Below are 11,342 nucleotides of genomic sequence, written 5' to 3'. Positions count from 1 at the left end.
GAACAAAAGAGGGCGACATCATCAGCATGAGCTAAAATTTTAACTTCACATTAAACCAGGGAGAAACCGCGGGTATTTACGCTGTTAATAATACAGAGTCAAAGGGGTTCATAATATAGGGCAAACAACAAAGGCGAACAGATCATTTCACTGGTTTTGTTAGCTCTTAGATAACAATTAGCCTTGTTTGGGATTCATTATAGCACAGTCGTATGCTTCTGCGCAATGTTTGCATGCTTCGAGACCGCAAACAAGCAATCGTGACGAACTTTATCAAATGTATTCACAAGGTCAATCTGAATAAGAGTTACATGGTCAGTTTCATCTGCTACTGTCCCCAATACCGAACGTGCGATATGGATATGCATTTGGATACTTCAGCCTCTGATACCGCAGACCTGATGCGAGCCTATTAGGTCAGCGACAGATAACTGCAGAAAACCACAAACAGCCTTAGCAAAATGTTTGTAATCAACATTACATAAGAAAACTGGACGATATCCCTACTCTGTTTTCAACCGATTACTATCTGTGCTTTTTGGAATTAATATAGCATGCCCGGAATAGAAAGTGCGAGACAAGAAACCAGCATCGTAAGACGCTTGGAAAACCTCCATCAAAACAGGCGCAAGGCAAGATGAAAATGCTTTACAGAACTCGCTAGTAATATCATCTGCCCCAGGAGATTTCTGACCCTGCAGATCAGAAATGGCAGATTTAATTTCGTCCAAAGTGACAGGTCCATCCACTACAGCACGCTGCTCATCATCAAGTCCAGGAAAGGCTTCGAGTAAACAACTGTAATCTGATCACCATTTTCTCCCCACAACTCCCAAAGAGCTTCCGATAGAAGCCAAAGAAAGTATCAAGAATACCAGGAACATCGCTGTATGTGCAAACACCATACTGAATTTCCAATATTTCTTTAGCAAGAGCAGTCTGCCTTTCGTCCTCAGGACCCGACGAGACGGTTGTTCGTCCAGAAACCTACGGGGCCTGTACCTTACAAAGGCCCCCTTGTATTTTCCCGCTTCAAACTACTGAAGCTCTGCTTCTGCGGTGGTGATATCTTCTACATAGACACATGGGCTAATCCTCCACTCATGCAGCTCATTAAAAGTACGCACGAGCTCACAAAGGTGATTTCTCTTCAGGAACACGATTATTGCTGGGGCTATTAGCCAATTTTTTGTTTTCTGTTTAAATAAACCCCATTCTTTTAAAACTGAGAGACCACCGCGTGACCTTGTGTCGTTCAAGCAAGTAGATACAGCACGTTGAAAGATTCAATCTGAAAGCAGACAGTTCTTCAACTTCCACAGCTCCCATCGAGTGTGAAGTACGTGCCGACTGTACCTCCCTATCTGAAGAGACACTATGCAGTGATCAGTGAAGAATATGAGCCGCACCCAGTAACTAAGAACGCTGGCTAACGTGTCTGCTGAAAAGTAAATCCTGTCAAGCCGAGCACTAGAGGAACAATGAAAATGAGTAAAATGAATATTGTCACCGTTATCTTGTCCAACATCCACAAGTGTATTCACATGTCAAATTAGTAAGTAAACCATCACTGGTGTACTAACGCTATCTTAACACTGCTCGATCTTCAAACACAATTGAAATCTCCCAACAGTATAATTTTAATATCCGTGTACAAATGGTCAGCTAATGACGGAAAAATTATCCCTCTATCTTGCTACTTTACAGGGGCATAAACGCAAATATTTCGCCACTATACACCCTAACTTGCGATATCACAGCATATATAAGTCACCCGTCATCATCTATGCAATGCGACATGGCGTAACGTCTAGTGTGTTGGCCAGGAATAGCATGTACCCTCCAGATAAGCCTCTCAAGTGGCTAAAGATAACACTGAATTCTGGCCAAAACGGCTCGACAGCAGCTTCATTCTCCTCATCAGAGGAGAGCTTGGTTTCCCTGATCACCCCTCGCGTTCAACTGCCATTCTCTCGCCCTGTGCATTGCATATCGGCGTCATCATCAGCTTCCATCCGTGCGCAATGGATCCAGATCACACCGCTATCGCAGTGCCATCTTAGGTTGCGTTGAGCGCTCCCAAAATTTTTATGGCGAGCTACCACTAAGTTTCCCAATCATCGATTTCACCGATGTTTCCCTGAAATCTGATACTGAAATCCCAGCATCGAACCGAAACCGAAATGCAACGTGACATGCTAGTGCAAATACTTCGCATTTGGCCAAGTAAGCTAAATTGGCTGTAATTTTTTATGGTCAAGCGGTGATGACCTTACAACCGAAGTTTGATATGATGCAAGTTCGGCGAAAGTATGTTTAACAAGCCTCCAATATGCGCTGTCATTTTTTTTTTATTCGCGGCGTATTGAGGCGAGGTGAACGTTAACGGGAGGCAACCTTTACTCGTGGGTGGGCATCTCTTGATGAGCTTTATGACCCCGCTTGTGAATAATCCCTTTATTTAAATCAAGTATAATAACACGATATTTCGAAGCTTGAATGCTGTAGCTGTTGTAGGCGGTTTGGAATCAGGGGCGAATTTTACCTAGGGGCGACCAATTTTGCACAGGAAAAATATGGTGAACACCATTTTTTTTTCTTCGTCAAAAAAATGTCCAAGAAATACATGATTTAAATGGGTCCGTCCTCTTAAACCGCCCCTTCAAGAATGACCCATAAATCAGCCCCTGTTTGGACCTTCACGTTTCCACTGGCCCCCGTGTCCGGGAGGGGTATAAACGAATGGCATAAAGATGCTATTAAGCCGGGAAGGAGAACGTCGTAGTTTTGTTTGCGTTCTGCTGCCACGCACAGACAAAACGGGTGCAAGGAGCGACAAGATCTCGCAAACACTACGCGGCTACAGCACCCTGCAAGCCATGGGACATCTCGCTGCGCGAAGGACGAATAGGTACGTGAGAGGCAGTTCTGTTTTCAGGATTTTTTTTTCTTCTGTCCTTTGACTCTCACGTCAGGGTGCAGCCCCACACACACGGGCTCTTTCAATAGTAATGATGATGAAGGATTTATTGTAATGGGAATCTTGGCCGAAGAGCGACATGGGCAAAGTTACTTAAGAAAAAACCAGCCAAAAAGACGGGGACAAAGGAGAGACGAGGCACACACAACGACTGGACTATCAACTGTGGTAGTTCAGTCGTTGTTTGTGCCCCGTCTCTCCTTTGTCCCCGTCTTTTTGACTGGTTTTTTCTTAAGTATGTACCATCTAACCCAGATTTCAACTCTCCTGCATCGGCAAAGTGCTTCTTGGTCTACGAGGTGGGCTCGAAGATCCTTTTTTTTTTTTTTTCTTACAAGGTTCTCACCCTGGTACAAGCCGAGCACGAGGTCAGAGAAAGCTTGCACCTATTGGAAAACCGGGCACCCGGCAACACTGGGGATCGAACCCCACACCTCCCGCTTACGAGGCGAATTCTCGTGCCTCAGACACCCCTGCTATTTTTGTCGAGAGTACACAGTGAACTGTAAATGGCTGCAGTTGCTGACTCAGTTAGGAATGGCGCCTTGAAATCGCAGGCACTGTTGTAACCGTACTTCGGACCACGTGGGCCCGATCAAGCCGCTACCGTGAACATTCATCGAGGCCTGCTGTTGTAACCGTAATTCGGACCACGTGGGCCCGATCAAGCCGCTATCGTGAACATTCAACGAGGCCTGCTGTTGTAGCCGTACTTCGGACCACGTGGCCCGATCAAACAGCTACCGTGAACAATCACCAAGGTCGACAACCCCGCGACGACCATGGGAAGTGGGATGTTTGGAATGCCCCTCCGAGCCTCAGCGGATTAGTGTAGCAAGAATGTCGAGGGCCATTGTCAGCAGAAACCCCAGCGACCACAGCGGAGATGACCACTATAGCGGCGACGAAGGCAGGCGAGGCCCAGGAGCTTTTGTCCGAGCAACCACCGTGAATGCGGAGGCGACTTGGCGGCGCCGGTCACGCTGGCGGATAATTGAAGAATTCTGTGTCCCCGACTCGCGTTCTGGGAAATCGGCGGGGAGGCAAGTTCATTCCCCTGCTGGAAGATTTCGGGAGGTTCCTTTCCCGCTGGGCTGGTTGAGTCAGCATTCTCCCCCTCTCATCGACCCAGCTGCGTTAGAGTGGAAAAGCTCGCACCTGCCCAGCCATGGGTGGTGACAAGAACGTCCCCTTCGGTCCATCGGATTGGACAGTGCTCGTCGACCATTATTCCCCAGCCAGGGATCTGGGGAAACCGGACGATATTTAACTCGGCCGTGAGTGTGGCCGGGAAGGCTGCTAGCTCCAGTCGACTACGGTTGACGAAGACGTTCCCCTTCCACTGAGAGCCATTCTCAGCCCCGCTCTATGTAAATAATCATGTAACAATGTAAATACAGTTTTTTTTCCTTCACTTCCCCTACTCCCCGTCTCCGGCCCACGTTTCCTTCCTCCTTCGGCACAGCGGCGGTGCTCTTGGACCCGATGCCTGGTGGGACACGCTTCTAGCATCGACAAATATATCAACTGGTTGGCAGCGGCGGGATCTTCCACGCTTGGTCCTGGCTTCAGCAGTGGTGAGCGCTTGACTTTCTTTAAGAATCTGCCAGGCTTGATAACTCTGGAAATTTATCACTACCTGTAGATTGTTTTTCTGCACGTGCTCGCTTAAGCATTTCACGTAGCAGCTTATTTTATGAAAGTCCTCGTTCGGAAGTTGCCATGGATTTGAGCAAGCTAAAGAAGCCAGAGTTGATGTTGCTGTGTGAAAAGCTGGGTATTGAGGCCAGGAAAAGTCACAGAAAGCCGCAGCTGATTGAGGCTATTAAGGAATGTGGTGCTAAGGAGCAGGGTGACAAAATTTGGGAGACCTGGGAACTCATTCAGGAGGGAATCAGGAACGCTAAGGAGGAGGCCGACAGGGTTGAAAGGGAACGCAAGGAGAAGGCCGTTAGGGTTGAAAAAGAACGCCTTTGCCGCAAGGAAGCCGCTAAGAAGGAGGCTGACAGGATTGAAAAAGAACGCCTTTGCCGCAAGGAAGCCGCTAAGGAGGAGGCTGACAGGATAGAAAAAGAACGTCTTCGTCTTAAGGAAGCCGATGAAAAGCAACTTGCTTTAATGCGTTTGGAGTTGCAAATTTTACTGGCGAAGCGCGCCGAGAGGAATTCGACATTAAATCAGGAGGTTTCGGCGCGAAAAGAGATTAAAGTCGGCAATGAAAACTGCGTATCTTTGCCCATTGCCCTCGTCGCGATTGAGAGCCCGCTCGAGGTGCGTCTGACCGAGGCAGCCATCTCCCAAAACCTGCCTAAGCAGCATCCCTCGATTTTCTCAAATCGCTTGGATATGCTGCCCCAAGAAAAAGGCCTTTGTTTTGGAGATAACGCTGCGAAGGTCCTTACCATTTCGAAGGCTCGTGAGGTCGCGGCGCCAGCAGAGCACGTGGTTGAAGAGGGCAAACCTGAACCTGTAAGCCCGAAGCCTATAAATTCTCACAGTGGTGAGCCAGAGCCGGCTCTAGTAAAGACTGGCGATGAAACGGACGCCGGCGACTTAAACTGTGACGGCTCCGCGCTACCTAATGACGAGCCAGCCCAGGACTTACTCACTTTTAGCACAGGGGTTAAGAGCACCGATAGTAGTGCAAGCTACAGTGAGTCTTCCGAATCAGGCGCAAGTGATGAGCTGGAGCTAGGTGAGGAATTGAATACCAATCTGGTGTTACCCCACTCGGATGGCTTTCTCGAACTCCTTCGTGTAGACAGGGAAACGTTCACCGCTGAGCAAGAGAAAGACCAATCTCTACGCAACTTGAGTCACCAAAGTGACATAGGTGTGTCACGGAAGAACATACCTTTCCAGCTCCGTTCTGGCCTGCTGTACCGCCAGTATAAGGATAGGAAAGGTATCCAATACGACCAACTTACTGCCCGCGTCGCGAACGAGAGCCCGCTCGAGCTGCGTCTGACCAAGGCAGCCGTCTCCCAAAACCTGCCTATGCAGTATCCCTCGATTTTATCAAATCGCTTGGATATGCTGCCCAAAGAAAAAGGCCTTTGTTTTGGAAATAATGCTGCGCAGGTCCTTACCAGTTCGAAGGCTCCAGAATTCGCAGAGCCAGCAGAGCACGCGGGTGAAGAGGGCAAACGTGGCCCTGTAAGCCTTATAAACTCTAACGGTAGTGAGCCAGAGCAGGCTGGATCACAAACTGACAATGAGGCGAACGCCGACGACTTAACCTGTGACGGTTCGGCGATGGCTAGTGACGCGCCCCGCAAACCAACAGCGAGGGTTTCCACAGAGCGGCGGCGTATAGAGGTGGCCAAACGGGGAATGTTAATGAAGGGGAAAGTGCGCCTCATGTTGACTGCTGCACAGAAAACCGGACAACCGGTTACCCGCCCCAATTTGGCACCTCAGCGCTCAAGAGTTCGCACGCGCCACTTGAAGGGAACACAAGCTAAGGGGACGCAACGCGCGAACCCAATCCGAGAGAGACGGATACGCTGGCACGGCATTCGCACCCGTTCGTTCCCTTCTCGCATTCTGCTTTCTGAGCGTCAGCCAAACTTCAGAACCGCGAGACTTGGACGAGGAACAGTTAAGGGTCCCAAGCTGAAATTCCTAGCCTTGTGTCCTGTTGCACCTGCTAGAGTAGCTATCGGACCGCGGCCGCGCAGGGGGCGGCTGAAAAATAGGAACCAGTAAATTCCCTGAGTCGCACCGCTGTTTGCGGGCGGGTTCGAGGAATAACCCGTTCTTGAGTTGAATGCTTGTCTCTTTTGTTCATTTAACTCTCCTGTACAGAAATGCAAGCTGAAATTCCTAGCATTATGTAATGTCTTATCTGCTAAAGCAGCTGTCGGACCACGGCCGCGCAAGGGGCGGATATGACGCATAATCTCATATTGAGTTTAATGCTTGTTTTTGTCTTTTGTTCAGTACACTCTCCTATGCGAAATGAGAGTGAAATTTTGGAGCTTGGCATTGCGGGACTCAGTTTACATGCGTTGCAGTAAAGAGCGAGGTAATGGAAACGCTGATGGCCTCAGCCGAAGCTTTCCCGTGTAATGCCCTTTCATGACTCCCCAGACGTTATTCCGCTATGCAAATTTGTATTGTTCTTTTGCTTTAGCGAGAATCATTTTTGTCTGTTTGTATGTGTGTTCAGCAGCTCCACCTTCCCTTTGTGCTCTCACGGGCGGTGGCTTTCTGTGACATACACCGTGCTACGGCACCCCCCCAAAATTTTAGAAAATTTTTCCCTTTTGACTAATCAAGCTCTGTGTATTCTGGTTTGGTCAAACTTGGAAACTTTCGGAGGAGGACGTAAATTTCACGCGACAGCTCATTTTTTCTAAACAGACTTTGTCGACCGAAAACAGCTTGGCAGTTCTTAAAGTCGGTTTGGCGCTTTCTGCTGGTTGGGCTGTGTACCTTGCTGGTTGAGCTCGTTACAGCTGTCAACGAAGCAGGAAGAACCTTTGGGCCCAGCTGTGACCAAAAGCCGAACGGACACAACTCCAGGTCTCTGCGCGCAGCAGCGTTGGCTGCAACCACTACGAGACCTCTTCGGGCGGCGGACGTGCTGTTGTAACCGTACTTCGGACCACGTGGGCCCGATCAAGCCGCTACCGTGAACATTCATCGAGGCCTGCTGTTGTAACCGTAATTCGGACCACGTGGGCCCGATCAAGCCGCTATCGTGAACATTCAACGAGGCCTGCTGTTGTAGCCGTACTTCGGACCACGTGGCCCGATCAAACAGCTACCGTGAACAATCACCAAGGTCGACAACCCCGCGACGACCATGGGAAGTGGGATGTTTGGAATGCCCCTCCGAGCCTCAGCGGATTAGTGTAGCAAGAATGTCGAGGGCCATTGTCAGCAGAAACCCCAGCGACCACAGCGGAGATGACCACTATAGCGGCGACGAAGGCAGGCGAGGCCCAGGAGCTTTTGTCCGAGCAACCACCGTGAATGCGGAGGCGACTTGGCGGCGCCGGTCACGCTGGCGGATAATTGAAGAATTCTGTGTCCCCGACTCGCGTTCTGGGAAATCGGCGGGGAGGCAAGTTCATTCCCCTGCTGGAAGATTTCGGGAGGTTCCTTTCCCGCTGGGCTGGTTGAGTCAGCATTCTCCCCCTCTCATCGACCCAGCTGCGTTAGAGTGGAAAAGCTCGCACCTGCCCAGCCGTGGGTGGTGACAAGAACGTCCCCTTCGGTCCATCGGATTGGACAGTGCTCGTTGACCATTATTCCCCAGCCAGGGATCTGGGGAAACCGGACGATATTTAACTCGGCCGTGAGTGTGGCCGGGAAGGCTGCTAGCTCCAGTCGACTACGGTTGACGAAGACGTTCCCCTTCCACTGAGAGCCATTCTCAGCCCCGCTCTATGTAAATAATCATGTAACAATGTAAATACAGTTTTTTTTCCTTCACTTCCCCTACTCCCCGTCTCCGGCCCACGTTTCCTTCCTCCTTCGGCATTGCGGCGGTGCTCCTGGACCCGATGCCTGGTGGGACGCGCTTCTAGCATCGACAAATATATCAGCACATACAAACGATGCCTATAAATAGAAAAATCTGACTTAATGATCAAAGGCAAATTACGAGCAATTTCTTTCCGTATTCTTAACTTTTATTTTTTTTCCCACAAGTCACGAGCAAAATAAATGACAATCAACGAGGCAATATATGTGCTTAAACGCATTATATGCAGACGGACTAGCAGGCACCGCGGGCGCAAAAGAGCTGGCTTATTATTTCTCAAGCTAAACTTCTCGGAAAACTATTTCCCTATCGCTTAGCTCAGCTGCCTTAGCTACCGTCTAGCTGCCTATCGTAAATGGGTATCGCACCGGCCAGTAACGATGCCCGTGCCGTACACAGTTTCGTTGGCTGCTGTGATTGGCCGAGCCAATCAGGAAGTGATCGCACGCTCGGTAATGTGTGAACTGCTTGATATAGAAACTGGCCCATCCTTTTCCTAAACAGCTCAACCGCCGCCCACAGCAAAGCCCTCTTGTTCACATCTGGACGCCCACACGGAGATGGACACTATCCGTGACTAGACTTCCATCGTTGCCCTTCCCCACGATCCCGATACAACGGCGGCCAATCTCGGAACACTATGCAACCCTCCCCTCTCTCCCCTTTCTCTTTTCTCTCAATCTTATACACTCCGTCGCGGTTGAGAGAGAGGGCGATGGCGTCCGGATGATGAAAATATATTTTGCTATAACGTAATTGAAAGCAGAAGGCCAACTTATTCAAGTAAACAACGAATCCATTGCTGTGATACAGATGGGTTATTTAATGAGCGAAGTACGCTTTATATGCCGAAGATAGAAACGTTTGAATAGGAATGAAGCACGGCATGATCTGTAAAAGAACTAGAAATAAATTAAAACTTTGGTAATGGAATAGGAGGAAGTCTTTGTAAAGAAAGAATTATTTGGCAGTGCACAAGAAAAGGCACAATTCGTGTTTCCGTGTTCGTTTCAGTGTACATTCCTGCATTTCGTGTTCGTTTGAACACGAAATGCAGGAATGTACACTGAAACGAACACGGAAACATGAATTGTGCCTTCTCTTGGTTCTGAAAATCTTCGTTCTGAACATTCCTTTTCAGCACTTTATCCATGTCTTACTGATGGCCGCAGCGTGCCATTACTAGGTTAAAGTGCAGCGTGGGAAAACTAACCTAACCAATCGCAAAAAGGGTCCGTAGAGGCCGCCAGGAAAGCGCCATGCTATTACTTAGCCAACTGGCAACGATGCTCGAATCATCCTCGCTTGCGGAAGGAATCTCATTTTGCGGGAATGCAAATCCGCCTTGGTGCGCCTTTCTATCAAACACTGGACTGCCAAGAGCAAAGCAAAAAAGATTAGATCTACGTTCAAAAGAAAAACAAATTAAGAGGGCGTGCAGAGGGCGTGCAAATGGGGACATGACGAACAGCCGGAGGCTTCGCAAAGCACCGCGTCTTCCGTTCGCATGCATACTGCAAGAGCACGCTCAAACGGAGCCATTGCATGCTTCGGCCGCCATGAGCTCTGCCGCATGGACGGACTGCCCTCTCATCGGTTTTCCGACTGTCCGGCGCCGTCTCGGTCGGTACCATTAATTAAGGCTCGCTCTCTGCCCGTCCTTGCGCTTATACGTTCGTGCGCCGCGCGCCGACCTCGATCGTTCTCGCGAACCGCGCGCTATAGTTGCAGGCTTCCGCGCGGCTCGTTTCTCGACGCCGAGTGCGCTCCGGTGGGCGCCGACGGCGAGAAGCCGCGTAATGCCGCGCGGTCACGAATCTCTGGAAAGTTTCACGTGACCGACGCTCTCTGCCGCGCGGCCAGGCGTGTTATGCAGCGAAGAGAGCCATAGCGGGGAGCAGGTATACGGTTTGCGATTCGCGCGCTGATTGCACTTATCACGTCGCTGTTCAGCGTATACGAAGGCTTACTGGCAGCTGAAGAGGCGTCCGGCTCGCTCGCCTATATTATTTCGTTTTTGTTTTATTTAGTAACATACTGCTGTTTTTGGAAAAAAAAAAAAGACAACAAGCAGATGGGCGATATCAAATACATAAAGGTGCATTAATCTGAAAAAAAAAAATGTTTTGCATAAATGCATCACTATAAGCATGTACAGTCTTTGCCAAAAGTAACTGGGCAACGGTGGTTTTATTGGCCGCGTAGAGAAGCACGTATGGCAGCCCTTAAGCTCTGAGAGAGAGAGAGAGAAATGGACGGAAAGGCAGGGAGGTTAATATGTGTAAAGTAAGGTGAGCTCTTGTCCTCACATTCTGACACATGTCGCTCCTTAGGGGTGCCGTAAAGGCTCCGTTATAGGGTTGAGAAGCAAAAAACCTGTTGCTCGGTTACTTTTGCCAAAAGGGGTACGTATACGTTATACAAGTAGATGCTATACAAAGACAAGTTGCCAGAGTAAGAAAAGGCACATGAATGCATATACGTGCCTTTTTCCAGCAGGGAAGCCTCAGACAGCTAGCCAACGTTTCGACAAAAGGATGTGGTCTTCGTCTGGACCAGGTCCTCCTGCCGAAACGGCGGCCAGCGGTCTGAGGCTCATTTCCTGTCCCTTGTTAATTTTGTGCTACGAAGAATTCCATTCCCTGTCCTCTGTCTTTCTTCCAGAAGGTTACATGTTAAAGGGACACTAAGGACGGCTCCATACATTTTTTTTTTTCTGAGTACAGACTGTTCGGCTTTCGTGCCTATCTGTGTTGATAGACAGAGAGCTGGGCTTTTGCCCTGCAGATGACACTAGTTAGGCTGATGACGACGGTGTTGATGTTGGTTCAGTAGCAGAAAACGCATTTATTGATCAGAAAATTGAAT

Source organism: Amblyomma mixtum, chromosome 1, assembly GCF_055824585.1.
Source record: "Amblyomma mixtum isolate Tamu chromosome 1, ASM5582458v1, whole genome shotgun sequence".
Classification (NCBI taxonomy): Eukaryota; Metazoa; Arthropoda; class Arachnida; order Ixodida; family Ixodidae; genus Amblyomma; species Amblyomma mixtum.
The sequence above is the reverse complement of the archived record's forward strand: the minus strand, read 5'-3'. Positions refer to the sequence as shown.